Source organism: Podarcis erhardii, assembly GCF_964252035.2.
Source record: "Podarcis erhardii genome assembly, chromosome: 6".
NCBI classification, from domain to species: domain Eukaryota; kingdom Metazoa; phylum Chordata; class Lepidosauria; order Squamata; family Lacertidae; genus Podarcis; species Podarcis erhardii.
The window spans coordinates 24886803-24907535 of record NC_138510.1 but is presented as its reverse complement, the minus strand read 5'-3'; positions in this window follow the sequence as shown (position 1 = coordinate 24907535).

Sequence of the window (20733 nt, the reverse complement as noted above, 5' to 3'; positions counted from 1 at the left end):
GGGGGCAGGAGGATGAGCCACTTACAACTCTTTCCTGCACAATGTCAGAGTGATGAGTGCTTATTGATTCTGGGGCTCCATGTGGCGATGAGAGATAAAGTTGTGTTTGTTGTATGACTTACCATGGCCAAGGCATCAATGTTATCTCCACCTCAAGTCTGAGGAATCCACACAGCTTCTGTGCATTCTGAAGAGGCAAGTTGTGGGGAAGGACTGAAGGCCTGAGAGTGAAGGAATTTCCTTTATTATCTGATTAATCTGTAGGACTTCCCTGCCTTCCTTCCCCTTGTCTTACATCTATGCCGTGCATAGGCCTCGAGGACCCTGGGGATTTCACCGGACATGCTGATTTATCCTTTGTTATATTATTACTCTAATTAGGGGCACCAGTCTTTCCAACACAGCCGGTCCTGTGCACTTGATAAAATATACAAAGAGGAAATGGAAGAAGTAATGCACCCCTTGGCCTTTCCAGGTCTCTTAAGTCACCATGATCTTCTGTACTGGATAGTCTTTCACTGCAAACTTCCTTGATTTTCATGTTAATATAATGGTCAACGGATGGGAAGGAATGCCTTGAATATTTCCTCTCAGTATGATCGGCAAATGCAGACAAAATGAGACTAAGCAAAGAAATATTTACAAATGTGTGGGTTTGGGGGTTGTGTAGATTTGCTATCAAGAACTATCAATAAAAGAAAAGACAACACTCAGGGAAAATATGTATAAAATGATGTACAGGTGGTACGTAACGCCCGTAAAATTGGAAAAAATATATAAAACTGGTGATAAATTATGCTGGAAATGCAAGATCAAGGAGGGCGATTTTTATCATATGTGGTGGTTGTGTGAGTCTATCAAAAAATTCTGGGAATCTATCTACAATGAACTAAAAAAAATCCTCAAATATACCTTTATAAAAAAAACCTGAAGCCTTTCTGCTTGGAATAATTGGAGAGGAAATCAAAAAGGAAGATCAAACACTCTTTCAGTACGCGACAGTGGCTGCCAGAACTCTAATAGCGCAGAATTGGAAGACATCAAAAATCCCAACTATAAACGAGTGGCAATATAAATTATCTGATTATTCAGAATTGGCAAAAATGACACAGAAAATAAGAAATCAAAAAGACATAGAGTTTAACAAAGATTGGAATAAATTTATGACATATATGGAAACAGAGGTAAAAAATCTAAAAATCACAGTAGGTGCGATGTAACACTTGTGATGTAAAGAGTTTTCTGAGGAAAAGAAACTGCAGATAAAAAAATCATATAATATATTCTGAAACAGAGATGAAGGGAAGTCAGTTGGTGTTGTGTGCTATTTAGTAAATGTTAGCTAATTTGTATCGTATGTTAGGAGATTTCTTTCTATTTTTTTTCTTTTTGTTTTCTCTTGTTATTATTTGTCTTTCTTTATGTATGTCTTTTCTGTGCGTATGTATTATGTATGTTTTTTTGTTTGTTTTAATGTTTGATGAAATAAAATGATAAAAGAAAAGAAAAGAAAACACAAAAGGCACTTGGATCCTGTCATTCTTGTATTCCTCTTCTCCTTATTAATTTCATTTCTCTTCTATGATATATTTACCTACACGTATGTAGATTTCCTCATTCCTCTTCAGATATCTGACAAAGGGAGCCATTACCACAATAAAGGAGACAGTCTTTGAGGTGTCACCACACTTTATTGGAGCCTTCATTAAAGCAGTAAACCACTGCATTTTGAGATGGGTTATTTATTTATTCAGGTGTTTGTATACTTCTTTTCATTAAAAAAAAGTTTGGTATTAAGAAAGACCAGGCCATCCAGTGGAATTATATTGATGGGTTTCTTTTATTGTTGCCACTTTATAGATTTTATCCCCTCTTTCCTGAACATACAGTTCAAGCCAACTCACAACACACATCTAAATGTAAAGGGGGGAGGGATAAACAGAAAAGCTAATAAAACTATCCAATAGAAGCCAGTCCCCAATAATACCAAAGTATTCCTTAAAAGTCTGTCTGAATAATAACCTATAAAATGAGCAGATTTAAGCAGTGATGGGTTTTCCCTTAATAGGATATTTGATGGAAGCTGAAGTCCAATGTCATTTTGGCTGCCCCTGCTATATGCAATGTGCAATGTAGCCGCCTTTGGCCAACCTAATTCAGCCAGTGTGGTGTAGTGGTTAAGAGCAGTAGTCTCGCAATCTGGGGAACCGGGTTCGCATCTCCACTCCTCCACATGCAGCTGCTGGGTGACCTTGGGCTAGTCACACTTCTTTGAAGTCTCTCAGCCCCACTCACCTCACAGAGTGTTTGTTGTGGGGGAGGAAGGGAAAGGAGAATGTTAGCCGCTTTGAGACTCCTTAGGGTAGTGATAAAGCAGGACATCAAATCCAAACTCCTCTTCTTCTTCTATTGTTTACACTGACTCCTGGAGGTTCAGACAGGAGGTGTTCCCAGCCCTATCTGGAGATACCAGTGAGTGAACCTGCGGCCTTCTGCATGCAAAGCAGATACTGTGCCACTGAGCTGTGTTTCTTTGCTGTTTTCTCTGTTCCGTCCAGAGTAGCAATGAATGAAAGACATGGTCTATTGCAGTCAATGAATGAAAAAAACAAAACAAAAATCAACTGACTTGGATCTTGGATTAGCCCCTCTGGCATATTTGAGAATCTAACTGTGTCATATGCATAGCATTTAATCTCAATGCCAAAGTAAACCAAGTCTCTTTTCTTCATGGTAGTTTATCAGATTAGGATCCTGGTTTTCATTTCCTATCAAAAAGGGCTAGAAGCTAAACATTTGCAGCAATTGCAACATTAATGTCTCACCTAGAATGTAACTAATCTGTAGAAAAGAACCCTATGATCTGAAAATAGAGACAATGCACGTACATTTGTAATCCAAGAAAATGTTTAATAAAAACTATTTTAGAAATATTTGCAGCAATTGTGTTTGTACAAATTAGGTCCACACATTTTACATACATAATCTTAATATTCCACACACACACACCTTTTTGCAAGCAAAGTGGATTTCATGAAGTTTTATGAATCCCCTTTCTTCATGTAGAATTTCATAAATAATCTTTAAAACCTCTGGGTGGAACATCTGAGTTCTGCCAAATGCCTAACATGCAAAGGGCAATAGAGTTTACTCCAAATTAAGTGTGCATGGGCTTGTAGCCTTATAGTGTCATTATTGTCTTTATAGGATATTATTGGTAAAAAGACCGGTCCCTGTCCCTAAAGTAATTACAATCCAAATTCAGGAGAAGAGAGGCAGGGCAAATGCAGATACACATCTTCAAGTTTTGTTTTCATTGATAAGGAGTTCAGAGTTCAGCCAAATACTTAGAAGAGGTGGCTATGAGAAGGGTTGGGTGATGGGTCAGGCAAGTCCTGTATAGGTGGTGGTAGCAGCCCAGAGGGTCCACCACTGCCAGCCTGGGGCTCCCCCAACCTTCCTACTACCATCTCACTGTAGCCCATCCTAATCAGCACAGAACTGCTGCCACCAGGAAGATGCCATTGCCTCTGACCACACCCTCACAAGCTACTGCTGCTGCACACTACTATATCTACCCTGAGATGTTTTCTCTGTCTCCCACAATATGTTTATTTGAACAAAAGAAGTCTTCACATTTTTACAGTTCCTCAAAGAACATAGAAAAAATTGGTTGCATTCCATGTTTTGCTTCTTTCTATACCTATGGGAAGCACAGGGAAAACAAGCAGCACAAATGAATGCAGGGCAACAGGAGAAGATTGCGCAGTGATCTCATGTCATTTTGTCATGTCAGGGTTATCATGGCTAGAATGGCTTAGTACCAGCGGTTCTCAACCTGTGGGTCCCCAGATGTTGTTGGACTACAACTCCCATCATCCCTGAGCTCTGGCCTTGCTAGCTAGAGGTGATGGGAGTTGTAGTTCAACAACATCTGGGGACCCACAGTTTGAGAAAGGCTGGCTTAGACTGAAGATGACTTATTTCAGTAAATAATCTCTTGCAGGAATATATCTTGACAAGGTGTCACAGTAAGCTTTTTCTCTTTTCATGTGGTGGCCTCTCCAAAGAACAAAGGGAGCAAAGAAACAACCATCTTAGAAGGATGAGGAAGAGCAGCCAGAAAAGGGAAGCCTGACATATCGTTTGTTATGATTAAGGACTTTGAAGGGCTGGAACTTGTATACAAAGGAAACTAGGGCTGAACCAAAATTATTCATATGTTTGTGGTTATCCTTGGTTTACATGGAAAAATGATAAAATGCACTTTTCTTCAACTTTTTTCTTTCTTTCAATCTTCTCATCCAGTTTTTGAAGAGCATGGCCCTGAAGTTGAGCTCCATGATGTTGCTCTACCACTGAGCTATGGCCCTTCTCCGATTCCTCATTTACTTCTTTTGTTTGTGGCTATTTTTAATTTCCTCAACACCCCAGAACAAAATTATGTCCAGGGCATTATGAGGGAAACAAAATGTTTGACAAATCAACAAAAGAACTCTGCTTTTGCACCTGTGGTGACAGAGAAGAAAAAGAGAAATGCAACTAGCCACTGCTTCTAACTTTGAGTTGGAGGAGAAGCGGCATATAGCCCCTAATCATTTTTAACAACTTTACCTCAGCTCCTCACTGTCCCTTATACAGCTTGTCTAATCTGTGTTCTAAGTAAGTAAGTAAGTAGTTAGGACAGAGCTTTCAGGACCATAAAGCTTACTCTGTAACAAAGCATTATGAGTCACTGACATTCAGATTTCAAACCAAGGAACTGCAAGCTTTGGCAACAGCAAAACATATATTCCTCCTTGCTAACTGCTTCCTCCAACTCCATATTCCCATCTTACAAGTTCCTTCCAAATCCTAAGTTAATGCATTTCTGTGATGTGATTAAGTTCTCTGAGTTCTCTTAAAGGCATATCACCATACCAAACTATTAATATCATTAATTGAATTTTAAAAATATTGACTGCATGCATCATTTTCCCCATTGCACCTTAGGTCTATTTAAATCATCCCAAACTAATTCAAGTTATGTATGCTGAACAGAACATAGGTAGGAGTCATGAGTTTTCTCAGAAACTATATTCTGTCTCCACACAAAAAAATATGGACATGCTCTGCCCATATTACATTTTCTGCTTCTTTCAAACAGAGCTCCTGGTTCAAACCATGAAGGGTGTGACAACTAGGTCTCCAAACTTTAATCTGTTTCGTGGGCTGATAATCAGTCAAAAGTTCTAAATTGATTAATCAGAGGCATTCCTTTAGTTAGTGGAACTGGCCAGGTAAAAAAGTGAAGAGGGCTTCTATTCCTTTCATTGTTGCACAGCAGAGGGAATTTCAGTATAAGATGAACAGCTGCCCAGGGGCTTCCCAGTACAGAACATCATACCAAGACTCCTATCTTGATGATATTTTTAGAGATAGAGAGAGGATGGTTGTAGGGGGGAAAGGTGGTAGTGACTAAGGATGATTAAGAAATTTGGTTCACATTTAAAGGTGAACCTACCTAATTCACACTGTCCAAAGCAATATGAGAACTGAAGCATGGCCAGCCACCAACATATTTCTGAATTTTGCAATACTGTTCTTCAGCCAAATAAGATGTACAGAAAAGTAAATACTGAAGTCAAGTGTGCATAAAAAATGAAAATATTGGTGAAAAGAACCTAAAAATGCATTGTAGGGGGGAATTGCTCTGCAAAAATGGGTATATTAGGCAAAACTGTATAAAATATATGTATATTAGAAGAAAATGCACTAAAATGCAAATGAATTTTCAGGAAGACTTATTAAAAAAATCATAAACTGTTGTGGAAATGTGGAGAACTGAAAATGGGGGGGGGGGGTGTGAAACTGACAGAACACAAAATTGGCAGATTTGCCTATCGGTAGTAGTGACCCTGGCAATAGTCACTGCTTTCTTTTCTTTTATAACGCCAGAGGCACCAAAGGTTGTCAACACCCTCCACTTCCAGGAGCATCAGTGGCACCAAGGCAGCCATTTTGAAGGTGCTAGATGCCCATTTTCTTCTGTCCTGGTGCTAACTGTTGATGGACAATGCCAATTCCTATCAATGGCCACTAGTCAAAATAGCTATGTTCTATCTCCCCTGTTGGAGGCAGTAAAACTCTGAACACCATTTGCTGGGAATCATAGTTAGGGAAAGTGTTGTTGTGGGCTGGGTTAAGATATGCTGAAGCCCTTATCTATGTTAAGCTTCAGAGGCCTCATAGAATTTACCGTGGTACCTCGGTTTAAGAACTTAATTCATTCTGGAGGTCCGTTCTTAACCTGAAACTGTTCTTAACCTGAGGTACCACTTTAGCTAATGAGGCCTCCTGCTGCCACCACACCACCACTGCGCAATTTCTGTTCTCATCCTGAAGCAAAGTTCTTAACCCGAGGTACTATTTCTGGGTTAGTGGAGTCTGTAACCTGAAGTGTCTGTAACCTGAAGCATCTGTAACCCGAGGTACCACTGTACTAAAAAATATGTGCATTATTCTACAGAAAGTACAGTAAAAACAAAATAAAAATTGTTATATTTGCATATATACAGGCACACAGGAGATGATGCAACTAAAAACTAACACCCTGATGGAAGCATATATCTTGCAACCAGTTTGTAAAAATTGAAATTTGGTGCTTTGTTTGTTTTTTGCATTTAGCAGTCCCTCATACTTTGAGGTTCTGCACTATAGTTTACTTAGCTGGTGCATAAATCCTATCCTACACTGGTGTCATTTGCCCTCAAATTTTGTTTGTGGTTTGAGGATCCAATCCCCGCGTAGTGGAATGAAAACAGAAGGACACGTGATATAAGGTTAATGGGCAAGAAAAGGCCACAACTTTATTGATTACAGCAAGTGAAAAGGTATTGGCTTAGGCATTGGATTAAGTCAGCTGACTCCACCCCCTCAGAGAGGGGTGAGTCTAAAACAGGGGGGGACAACCAGGGCGATCAACCTAAGGTCCATAGCAAGGCCAAAAGAAAACTGAGACCCTGAGCTCTAAGGGAGTGGAGGGTGGGTGATTTGCGATGGGACGACGAAAAGTGAGGCCGGAAGGCTGGTGCCGCAGCAATTTAGGCTGCTAAACACGCCCCCTCGCAGGCACCTGGTTGGGTGCCTGCCTGTGGGTGTGGCCGCCAGCCAGGTGAGTGGGAGGCAGGGGGCTAACGCCCCCTGCTTGAGGCAGAGTCCGGCTCCCGACCACAACCACTCCCCTCTCTTGCAGGAGGAGAGTCTTTGTGGACTTATTGTGGGCATCTGGTTGGCCACCATGTGTACAGAGTGCTGGACTGGATGGGCCTTTGGCCTAATCCAGCAGAGCTCTTCTTACATTCTTATGCCATGGCCCCTGATCACCCTTTTCCTTCCTTCCTTCCTTCCTTCCTTCCTTCCTTCCTTCCTTTCTTTCTTTCTTTCTTTCTTTCTTTCTTTCTTTCTTTCTTCAGAACGCCCTTCCAAGAGATGCCTCCTTCAAACAGAGGACTTTCCACTCACAGCCCTTCAGACAGATGACTGCCATCTGTTGAAAAATAAAAAGGACACATGGCCTCCCTGAGTGTTGGTTGTGGCACATTGTGAGGCTGAAATTTTCTTCCTTGGTGAAAAAGGGAGAAGAGGAGTGAGTAACATAATGGGTGAAATGTTACCAAATAATTAAAATGCAGTCGTATTGCAGCCCCTAATGGAAACAACAATGTCTCTTTGTGTACAATTAACTCTGGGCACTGGTTCATGATGCAAACTCAAGCTTGTAAAAGCCCTGACCTCAATTCTGAGAGCTCAACAGAGGTTTATAGATTTGGCTTTTGTGGAGGGGCGAGTCTTTGCAGAGGAGGAAACAAACAAGGGTATTCCCCCCCCCCACCAACCTACTCCCCTTTAAAATATTCTCAGTTTCTGTGCTTGGGGACAGCACATGGAGAAAGTAGCAAGATGAAGAAGGATAAGCAAAACTCCAGTGAAATGTGCAAAACTATGATATAGTATAAAACAGTTAAATATAATCCCCTTTTCTCCTTGGATTTCTTTCTATGGACTAACATGGCTGCCTGCATTTTTAAAAAGTCTACTTATCCAAACAATGAACTCCGCAGGACATGTGGTGTAGTATCTGTTAGAGTAAAGAACATTCTTTTTATTGTTATTATTATTTTAATATTTTTTGTTGCTACCCGAGGCAGACAAAACCAGCTGATTGTTGCAGCGAACAACTGACAAGGAAATGTGGATGGCTATTCATTAAATAATTACTACTTCTAAGCAGAGGAAAAAGTTACAGCTCTTGTAGAAGGAGAAGGAAAGAGGGGGGAAACAGAGAAAAGTCTAGTACAAAATCAAATTGTCTTTTACAGGCAGGGGGTGATTCCTGGAAAAGACACTTCTACAGAACATCAATCAGTCTGACAAGCAATTATCTGCTTAGTTTAAGATGAAGATATTGCTTGTGAGAGGAGCACCCCAGAAAATATTCATTTGGCTACTGTGGAATGGAATAGTATACCCCCAGTATACAGTATACAGGCCCATCCTTTCCTTCTCAATTAGTCAAGTTACACTTGGATAAAAACGGTTGTCAGGACCTGTGAAACCATAATGGGAAGATTTTTCTGCTAAAGGGTCACATCTATGCTAACCTGTTGTCCTCTGGAGTGGTGGAGGGTATTTATTTGTCACCAATGTCGAAGAAAGATTCAAATAAATTTCCCTCTGATTGGATTCTGTGCAGGTAATGGGTGAGCACGATATTGTCCTCAGGCAGCAAAATGTCTTGGGCTGGCCCTGTCCATTGTAGACTGCAAGTGAAAGAGAGTGACTAAACAGTGGCAAACAGGAAGTAATTTGTTGTACACAGAAAATGAGCACCTCTGGCAGAAGGCTAGGTTGCACATCTCCCCTAACATGTTTTCCATAGAAAGTGACATAACTGTTGAAGATCTCCACATTTGTAGTGCCCATATCTGCAGGCTGAATGGCACAGTTTGCGGTAATTCATCGCCAATGCTTTTTTTTCTACATGTGTAGATTGGCCCTAATGCTCTCTGGAGATGAGAGGGTAGAGAGGAGGGAGAGAGGATAGCTATTGTGTGTTTCTGTTATGTAGGGGAGGTAAAAAATGAAGTGCTGGTACTCATATATTATAAAAGTGCTGTGGGTGCCAGCTAAAATAGCTGCCATGAGCAGCAAAAAAAGAAGAGGTGCCAGGACTCTGTACTCTGAGTAGCATCACAAATACACACACACACACACAAACACACACACACGTGTATTATGAATGGATTGTCTGGAGTGAGGGGAATATTCATTTTCTTTCCAATTTTGATTTGTCAACTTCAGCTTCCTGCTTCCCTTCAGTTCATCTTGTGGCATGGTAGTACTTCTAGTCATTCATGGATTATGAAAGTATTTCTCCCATCATAATCACTCTCATTATGTGTTTTTGTAGATAAGAATTATCAGTGCAATGAGAAACTAATGTGGGTAGAAAAGACCTTAAGGATTTAAGGTCACTTGTTCTTCCGAAACTTTAGGGTCTGCACAATATCCCTGTTCTTTCCCTGACAGAAAACATTTGCTTCCTAACCCAACATGAGCATTTGGGATAATCTTCCTGGGGTTTAAAGGAAAGACTGGGAATGGAAATCAAGAGACTCCTCATTAAAGTTATCATTTTTATTTTTATTTTTCCCTAGCACGCTCTAACTATCTGAGCCATCACACACTCCACTACTGAACACTGCCCAGAGAGGCCCCTATTGAGATAGAATTCTCCTCCTTCTTCTTTTATTACAAAACTTGGTGCATGGGTCAAGTTTATGGACACCATATAGTTCAATATCCCCCCTCCCACATGTCAAAAATCTAATAGGCCTGGCCAACAGCATTTTCCTCGTTTTGCTACATGGGGGAGCAATCAAATTTATAATTTTCTAGAAACACTATACAAACTCCTGGACATTAAAAATGGCTCTGATTCACTGAGTTTTTGTGGACGCTTGCCTATGAGAAATCATATTGCTTGTGAATGAAGTTGTGCAATTGATGTATATGTCATGGAATTCTACTCAATATTGATCCAGAGCAGAACCTCAATGTATAGTTAGCAGAGTAACAACATTGCAGGATTCCCAAAAAATAGACCAGAGGCAATTGTATTTCACCCAGCAGAGCTTTGCTGCTACTAAAGGCAAATGAGCATAATGGTCAAAAATCCAATACATTCGGGGGGGGGGGAATCCTTAAATAAGAGACACGGGGGAATGATTAATGGACTTCAATGTCTGTATACTAATGCACAAAGCATGGAAAATAAACAAGATGAGCTTGAGCTCTTGGTACAGCAAACTAAATATGACATAATAGGCATCACTGAAACCTGGTGGGATAAGTCCCACGACTGGAATGTAATAATGGAGGGATACAATCTATTTCAGAGAAACAGACCAGACAAGAAAGGAGGAGGAGTGGCGTTATATGTCAGAGATGTGTATACCTGTGAAGAGATCCAAGATTTAGAACCTCAAAGCCAAAGTGAGAGCATATGGGTCAAAATTAAGGGAGAGAAGAATAACAGGGACCTCATTGTGGGAGTTTACTATAGATCCCCAAGCCAAACGGAGGACATAGATGATGCCTTCCTGGAACAGATGGTCAAGCATGCAAAAGGAAGGGAGATAGTAGTAATGGGGGACTTCAATTACCCGGATATTTGTTGGATGTCAAACTCAGCCAAGAGCATAAGGTCAAACAGATTCCTCACTGGCCTTGCAGACAACTTCATTGTCCAGAAAGTGGGAGAAGCAACAAGAGGAACAGCCATTTTAGATCTGGTCCTAACCAATGTTGATGACCTGGTTAGTGGGGTAGAAGTGGAAGGATCATTAGGCGCGAGTGATCATGCTCTTCTGAAGTTTACTATACAGCGGAAAGGAGCAGCCAAGCATACTAGGACTCAATTTCTTGACTTTAAGAAAGCCAACTTCATAAAACTTAGGGAAGTGCTGGGTGAGATCCCATGGACAGTAATACTAAAAGGAAAGGGAGTTCATGATGGCTGGGAGTTTGTTAAGAGGGAGATAGTAAGAGCACAACTTCAGGCAATACCAATGAGACGGAAACATGGAACGTGCCTAAAGAAGCCAGGGTGGCTATCTAAAGAACTTTTAACTGAGTTAAGATTAAAAAAGGATGTGTACAAAAAATGGAAAAGGGGGGAAACCACCAAAGAGGAATTCAAACAAATAGCCAGCACGTATAGACACAAAGTCAGAAAAGCTAAAGCACAGAATGAACTCAGGCTTGCTAGAGAGGTTAAAAGCAACAAAAAAGGCTTTTATGGGTATGTTCGTAGCAAAAGGAAGAACAAAGAAACAGTGGGGTCACTCAGAGGAGAAGATGGTGAAATGCAAACAGGGGACACAGAAAGGGCTGGACTCCTCAATGCCTTCTTTGCCTCAGTCTTCTCCGATAAAGAAAACAATGCCCGACCTGAAGAATTTGGAGCAAATGATTCAGCAGAGGAAACACAGCCCAGAATAACTAAGGAGATAGTACAAGAATACTTGGCTAGTTTAGATGTATTCAAGTCTCCAGGGCCAGATGAACTGCATCCAAGAGTATTAAAAGAACTGGCAGATGTGATCTCAGAACCACTGGCAGTCATCTTTGAGAATTCCTGGAGAACAGGCAAAGTCCCAGCAGACTGGAGGAGGGCAAATGTAGTCCCTATTTTCAAAAAGGGGGGAAAGAGAGGACCCAAATAATTACCGCCCAGTCAGTCTGACATCAATACTAGGGAAGATTCTGGAGCAGATCATTAAGCAAACAGTCTGTGAGCACCTAGAAAGGAATGCTGTGATCACCAATAGTCAGCATGGATTTCTGAAAAATAAGTCATGTCAGACTAACCTGATCTTGTTTTTTGACAGAATTACAAGCCTGGTAGATGAAGGGAACACAGTGGATGTAGCCTACCTTGATTTCAGCAAGGCATTTGACAAGGTGCCCCATGATATTCTTGTAAAGAAGCTGGTAAAATGTGGTCTTGATTATGCTACCACTCAGTGGATTTGTAACTGGCTGACTGACCGAACCCAAAGGGTGCTCATCAATGGTTCCTCTTCATCCTGGAGAAGAGTGACTAGTGGGGTGCCACAGGGTTCTGTCTTGGGCCCGGTCTTATTCAACATCTTTATCAACGACTTGGATGATGGACTCAAGGGCATCCTGATCAAATTTGCAGATGACACCAAACTGGGAGGGGTGGCTAACACCCCAGAGGACAGGATCACACTTCAAAACGACCTTGACAGATTAGAGAACTGGGCCAAAACAAACAAGATGAATTTTAATAGGGAGAAATGTAAAGTATTGCACTTGGGCAAAAAAAATGAGAGGCACAAATACAAGATGGGTGACACCTGGCTTGAGAGCAGTACATGTGAAAAGGATCTAGGAGTCTTGGTTGACCACAAACTTGACATGAGCCAACAGCGTGACGCGGCAGCTAAAAAAGCCAATGCAATTCTGGGCTGCATCAATAGGAGTATAGCATCTAGATCAAGGGAAGTAATAGTGCCACTGTATTCTGCTCTGGTCAGACCTCACCTGGAGTACTGTGTCCAGTTCTGGGCACCACAGTTCAAGAAGGACACTGACAAACTGGAACGTGTCCAGAGGAGGGCAACCAAAATGGTCAAAGGCCTGGAAACGATGCCTTATGAGGAACGACTAAGGGAGCGGGCATGTTTAGCCTGGAGAAGAGGAGCTTAAGGGGTGATATGATAGCCATGTTCAAATATATAAAAGGATGTCACATAGAGGAGGGAGAAAGGTTGTTTTCTGCTGCTCCAGAGAAGCGGACACGGAGCAATGGTTCCAAACTACAAGAAAGAAGATTCCGCCTAAACATTGGGAAGAACTTCCTGACAGTAAGAGCTGTTCAACAGTGGAATTTGCTGCCAAGGAGTGTGGTGGAGTCTCCTTCTTTGGAGGTCTTTAAGCAGAGGCTTGACAACCATATGTCAGGAGTGCTCTGATGGTGTTTCCTGCTTGGCAGGGGGTTGGACTCGATGGCCCTTGTGGTCTCTTCCAACTCTATGATTCTATGATTCAGGACTGGCACTGTCCATAAGAAATCCAGTTGCCACAGACTTAACTTAAACTTATTGTTGATATTTTCACCCCCTTTCATTGCAAGAATCTCCTGATCTGATGTTTTGAGAAAGGAGGGGGTGGAAACTGGTCTTCTACTCTTCCGCTCCTGACTGACTGCCTGACTCTGTGTGTGGAGAGAGTCTTATCTATGTAGTGACTAGATGGCTGAGTGGGAGATGTAACACTCATGCAAGCCAGTAGTTCTTTTGGTTGTAGTAGCTATTAGAAATAAAAGCTAGCTTCCGCGTTATTTATACTCTGCTGAGTCTGGTGCTCACAATGCACAGTTGTGAGTCCAGGGCACTGAGACCTGCTTTCCAGGATTGGAAGGTCTCTGAAAGTGCTCCAGTCGCCTAGCCCAGTCTGGGCAGAACCAGTTATTAAGCCCAGTCACTGACATCGGTTGAAAGGCACACCAGAAGGAAGACCACACCAGAAGGAAGAGAGATGGAAAGAGAAAGTGAAACCCAGGCTCCTTCCAGCCTTACTTTTATAGTCCGCATGACCTTGACTGAAAGAGATAAGAGAACCAGTTTAAACCAGCTGTACTCAGCTTCTCTGGAGGAATAACCCAAACATCATGAACCTTCTGCTTGTTTCTTTCACATAGAGAAGCTTCCAGAACCCTCTTGAATTAAGTAGAATAGGAAAGATCTCTACACATCAAATCAATACTTTCTGCACTAAGAAATGCAAACTGACTGTTTATTGGTTTTGTCACCTTTGCACTATACTTTAAGGCAGTGGTACTTGACAAAGTTACCTGAAGGTAAGTTCAAATAAATTTATTAATTGGGGAAGGGCTGTGGCTCAGTGGTGGAGCATCTTATTTGCATGCAGAAGGTCCCAGATTCAATCCCCAGCATTTGCAGGTGGGAGACCCAATGTGAAATCATTGAGAGCTGCTGTCAGTCAGTGTAATCAATACTGATCTAGATGAGCCAATGGTCTAATTCAGTATAAGACAGCTTTCTATGTTCCTAATCCTGAATGAACATGCAGGGAATTGTATGGAACTCAGAGCAGCACAGATGAATACACTTCCTTCTCTACATAACATAAATAAGAAATTGAATCTAACTTGTACAGAAAGAAACAGGTAGTCCCATATTCTGACCATCTACCTGACAAGCTAGAAAACTTTCCACACTGAGGGATAATGTGCTCAAGTCTTGAGCTCCTAGTAGACTTTGGAAATCTGCCCAAAATTAGATTATAAGTCTGCGGGCAGGACTATGTCTTTTAAATTCTTGCATGGTGCCTAGTACAGTTATAGTGGCAGCGTAAATAATGAATGATGATGAATTGCTTGATGCAACAGCCGCCTTTCCATTGAGACAACAAGATGGGGCTTTTATACCACCACTGCAAACCACTATAAATGAGCATTGAAATGCCACACCAGAACCACAATGGACCCAAGAGGGGAAACAAATAGCAGCCTCAAAGGGGGGGGGGATTCTCTTATCCTGATCAGATATGAGCCCTCCCCCACTGAAACTGCTAAAAATGGGATCACCTGCTGCCACATTTAAACTAAAAAAGCAGTTCTGAATGTGGTGATCCCTCCATGGGACTGAATTACCATCAGCAGGCCAAAGTGTGGCCAAATGGCATACAGTGGTACCCATGTTTACGAACTTAATCAGTTCCAGAAGTCCGTTCTTAAACCGAAACAGTTCTTAAAACGAGGCATGCTTTCCCTAATGAGGCCTCCTGCCACCCTTCCACCATTCGCCTTCCATTTGTAGACCGAGTTAAAGTTTGTTAACCGGGACACTACTTCCGGTTTTGCGGAGTTTGTAAACTGAATAGCTCGTAAACAGGGCTGTTCTTAAACCGAGGTACCACTGTATTATAGTTTTCATCCACAGCCTTCACTACCATGTGGGTCATCACATTGCAGTCACTAGAAAACTAGGTGGTGAGTTTTAAAGGCTCTGGACAACATCCTTTATCAAAGACAAGAGGGGGGCGTTGTTAGTGTGTGGCCCGCCCAGCAATATCCCTGTACGAGCTTTTGGAGGTTGTCTCAGATGGCTTCTCATTGAAGGTAAAGCTATCAATGGCTACTAGCCATGATGGCTATGTTCTGCCTCCACAGTAAGCGCAGTACTGGACACCAGTTTCTGGAAACCACAGAGGGGAGAGTGCTCTTTTCCTGCTTGTGGACTAGATGGGTCACTGGGCCAGATCCAACAGGGCTTATCTTTGCCTGGAACATGAAGTAGTGGTTCTATAACTCCCATTGTCATGATCACACCTTTTTCTTTTCCTTTTTAGTGAGGCTTGGAGTTCTAGCAGAACCTCCCCTCTGCAGAGCCATCATTACTGAAAGCTCAAGTGGCCTCTGGACATTGAGGTGTGTATATATTAGAGGAAATGTGCACAAAATGCTGGTAAATTGTTCTGAGGTCTTTTTTCTTCTTCTTCTTTTAAGCACAAACTTAATGCAGGAAAATATAGAAACTGGAAGAAACCAGAATTGACAGGTCCTTACACCCAGGTAAGTGTGCGTAGGATTGCAGTCTAACAGATGAGATTGATGATATAGTAAATTTATTGGGGGGGAAATAAGGTGTTTTTATACCTTCAATAGTTTTGTGGACTATACAAGTTGAAAATATTCAAATCTCATTCTTTATTCTAATTGATGTAATTCCTTTCTGGTAAACATATAGATTATAGGATGCCAATTAATTAGGTATGACAACAGTTCTATTAAATCACTTCCTTGTTGGATACATTATTGGGTAAAGTTAATGATTATTGGCAAAATGAATAGCTTTTTTTTCTATTAACAGTCTATATGGTATGTGTCAGAGCTGCCCCTAGGTCCCAGCTCACAGAGGACCAACGCCAGGCTGTCATTATGTACAAAAGTCTTTATTGAAGTTTGGTTTCCATTTCAAAGCTGCAGCGTGCAACTCTACGTCTTAACCCCTAGACCGGCAAAGCTCCATCTGAGTCTCCTCCCCTTCCACACCAGTTTAAGACTCTAGCCGTGCTCCACCTCTTTCTAAGTTCCTTCCTCCTCTGGGCCCTCCTGCCCGCTGGGGTTTCATCCTTTCTGGACTCTTCTGACGCTGACCCCCCTGATTCTTCCCCCTCCTTCCGGCGGGCTTTAGGACCTGGTTCCCTATCCGGGCTACCTGCTGTGCCGCTCGCCTGTACATTTGAACTTGGCGCGCGCCCAGCCGGCAACCTTCCTCTTGACCGTTCCCCCGCTCTCCGATGGAGGCGTGGTCAATCCCGACTCATCTCCTCTCGCTGGTGGTGAATACGCTGGTCCTGATACCTGGGACTCCTCCCCCCCCCCACTGCGCTCTGGTGGGGAAGCTGGTCCTGATTTCCAACTGCTGCTCTGGGAGTCCCCGCTGGCCCCTTGCTTCTGGCCCCATGCCCTGGCCACCGGCGCCCCCTTCTGTGAATCTTCCTATTCGCTGGAGAGGCTCATGGAATCTCTCGGGCTACTGTCTTCTTCTCCTACACTGCCCTCGGATTGCTCCCCCTCGCTCTCCATCTCCTCCCCTCCCTGCGCTCCCGCTGCATCCCTGACAGTATGTTTTTAGTTTACAGTAAAAAGTGGGGAATGACAAACTGCCAAATATTACAATAGAATTTGGTTATATATGAAACAGACATCTCAGATCAAGCCATCAGAGACTAAGCTTCCTTATCACATGAGCACAGCGCCTGTCAATGGGAAGCAAACTTGTCATGTGGATGAGCTTATTGCTTAATTATTACTCCCTCAGCTCCTCTACTGAAGCATGGCGTTCAAAAGACTAGACCAGATAATTCCATAAAGGTCAAATATCTCCTTTTGTTTGGACTTTTGGCATTCCACAAGGGTGATGCAGTGAAAGGTTATGCAGTGTCTTCTCCCCTTCCTCATTTTTCTCTTTTCTGTTGTCATAGATTGCGAGCTTTCAGCAAGGATTCATTTGCTTACTGCTCAGATGCCATCATAATTTTAAGGGTTGTGCTAAGAGATCAACATCAATAAAATGCTCTCCCCAGAATCGTGGCTGGTCTGGCCAATCTGATAAGCTATTTCCTTCAATCTATGGACTCTAGCTTAGTAGGACCATAGAATCATAAAACTGTAGAGTTGGAAGGACACCAAGGGTCATCTAGTCCAATCCCATGCAATGCAGGAATCACAACTAAAGAATCCCTGACAGATGGAAGCTCTTTAGCACCTTCACTTGTGTGTGAAAGAGGAAGAAAAGGAGTGTGCTGAGCCTGCAGCTCAATGTAGCTCATTCATGCTTTAGCATTACACCCAAACTGACTCAATATGCCAGTTCTGCCTGAAGATGCTCTATTGGTATAAACTATGTGGATATTTTTATTCTTAAATCTGTGTTTCTCATATGTTTTAAAATTGGACACACATGAGCTTCCTCATAGGCATTTGGCTGCCCACTGTAGGAGTACCAAGAGGGCTTTTCTTCTGTCCTTCTGTAAACTTGCTACTCCTTTCATGTCCTACTCTCTCCCAACAAAAGGTGCCAGAACATCACTGTTTGCACTACTGATGTAGTTTATATTTTATACTTCATTTTATGTGCACAGGCAGTATGTATTTGAATAAAATTTAAGCATGTTATAGATATGTATTTCATTGCACAGCCTGCCCTCAAACACGCTGGAACCCATAGTTTGAGAGGTCCTTTCTTGGAATGAAGGTACATTGTCACTGTGTAAAACTTGCTCAAATCTATATGTTGCACAACTGGATTCTTTTGTTTTGTTTTGTTGTTGCAGAGGTCACTTATGACTTCGATGGTGTTGGACTGGATCTCTGTCCCCTCAGGTAAGTTTCCAAGTGTCTTAATTTGATTTTAAAAATTGTTGTGCTCACTCGCTCTCAAAAACAGGGAAAGCACAACACAATTTGCCAAGTTTATGTCAGATTTTATCTGGTGATCTTGTAGTAATATGGTAAACAACTTACCATGAACATTAAACCTAAGACTTAAATCCTACTGAGATATGTTAAAAACCAACAACTAGTAGCAAATGTTAAAACCTGCCATGTTAGAGCAAGATGCCTAATCCCTTTGTGAAAACGCATGTGCTCTATAACTGCTCTGCAACCATCATAACATTAAGCATATTTGTTGTCACAAGACAACCAATATGTATTGGAGCAGGGCTTACCAGGTGGGCTAGGTAATATATAGTAGGGCAGGGGGGTATTGCACTGATGCATATGTCACAATTGCCATTTCATTCCCCACCTCTGTTTACAGCTGCTTCTGCTATAAATATAGGTCTGCTGAAGAAAAGTAGGAGGGCCTCCTACAATCCTTCTGGTTCACTGGTTGGAAAGAAAATTGAAACTGAAGAATGAGGCTTTATTTTTTTATCCCTCCCCAGCTGAAAACAACTAGTAGTAGTAGTTGTTGTTGTAGTCCCTCATTAAGCCCGTCATCTGCAATGAAATAGATCTCCAAGTTATTTTCTGGGGGAAATATGATGAAATTATATCATATAGCATTGATAACTGCTCAGTGAACACTGCATAGACAGAAACAATGTACACAGTTTATACCCATCATTGTTTATGTTGCAGCTTTGGTTGCATAAAGCCAGATTTGGCCACAAAGCTCACTAAGTGACCTTAGGCCAATCACTGTCTCTCAGCCTAACTTCTGCCTACGTGAATTGTTAAGATCTACTTCCTGCGCCAACCCAGCTGATTTCTAGGCATTGCTATTTCTCAGTTGGCAAGTGGCAGGTGGCAAGCTGGGTTCCACATATCCCTGTAGATTATCTCTCTGTTCAATCTGCCAAGACACAAGGAGGTTCATGGAGCACATGACACATTACATCACACTGCAAGGAAGTTTCCAAGAGAGGATGAAGGATCTCTGTTTTGCTGTACGAAGGATGGGGGTTTTTTTACCCCCAGAAGACCTCACACTTCCCAAAATGGCTTTGCTGCAAAGGACAACACAGAGACCTAAACATTTTTCTTCTTTCTTTAAAAACAAACAAACTTCTAGGGAGAAAATTGTTTGTGTGAAGCTACTACAAGGAATAGTTTGGGAACCCATTACTTAACCTTTTACCATATATTTGCATGGTGGCAGTGTTCCTATTGCAACCCACCTTGTCATGCCCCACTAGTTGAATACCAGTGGCTTAGAGAAGAAAAAAATGGTGTGTTTGAATTCATGCCTTGAAATGTTTTTAGTAGTCTGTAGTCTACCTAGGTTTTAACTCTACAACATTCAGTATTTTGGTTTTCCTCACTAAATGCATTTTCTCCACAGCAGGCTATAAACTGTTCATGTTGGGCTTGTTTCCTCTTTCAACCCACTGTTTATTCCATATATTGTCCCCCCCCCACACACACACACACTTCTTAACCCACTGCAGGCAAGTGGCCCCTCATTATCAATGTTTTCATCCCTTTCATTTAATTCTTGCTTCATATATGAAGACTTGCTCTAACTGTGGCACCCAACTCTGCCCAAATCTGAGTGATTTTGTCCCCAAAGTGCCTTACAAAGTTGTTACAGTAGCCTGCTTTAGCTGCAAAGTCTTAAGGATTTCATACTCAGGTGATGGATCCTGCAGCATTTTTTCAGAATTTTTTTTCTCTTCAGAATAATAATAATAAGCTGTTTTTCAGAATAGCACTAGAAACTTTGAGTATCTGTGTAAGGATCTTTCAGTTACAGATGCACAAATAAAGCAGGCATTATAGGGGTGCAGAAACAGGCACTCTGCACACTGTTCCAGTAACCTCACAGTTCCCAAATCCTAAAAGTTGTTTTAGGCAGCCAGCTGCAAACTACCTTTTTCTAGATCTGCCTTGACCCTTCTGCTACATCAGGTTTTACCTTAGCAATAAGGTGTGACCTGCTTGGAATATCAATTGCCCATTATTACCAATTAGCTGTCAGGTCCAGAGAGCTCATGTTCTCTCCAAAGAAGAGCTTGACTCTGACAATATTTTCAAAGCGACATTCTCCAGCATAACATGGCAGTGAGATAGCCCCAGTGTTACAACACTGGCATCATGTCTGGCCCATGATGAGTGGTATGGCATCAATGAGTGATATCCAAAAGTATCTGTAGAAGCCTCTCTGTCTCTCCTGCAAAACAAAAACTACAGAGCTGTCCATTGATCGAGTCAAGCTGAGCTGAGAGTGAAATGACAGGTATGGAAGCAACCTCTTTCAAGGGAGTTCAGAGTTCAAGACTGTAAATATACTCCATTTTAAACCAAGACTGTGTGGAGTTTAAAATCTCTTATTGTTTCAATACTCTAGATACACCTTTGAACTCTTTCACTTACTGCTATATTTACCTTGGGTTACCTCCATTCTTGGTAAGACCTCTATTATATGTAACTTTCCCCAGCTATGATGCCACACTCACCTTTGTTACTAGACCTTTTCTCAGACCACTTTTAATCTGCTTTCATCTTCACCGGTCTCTTTTTTCTGGCACAGGAATCATACTCTAAGAATCAGTTCCTCTCCCATTTTTAGCAAACAGCATTTGCTAAATACACACCATTAAGGGCTCAAATATAGGAGGCAGGCTATG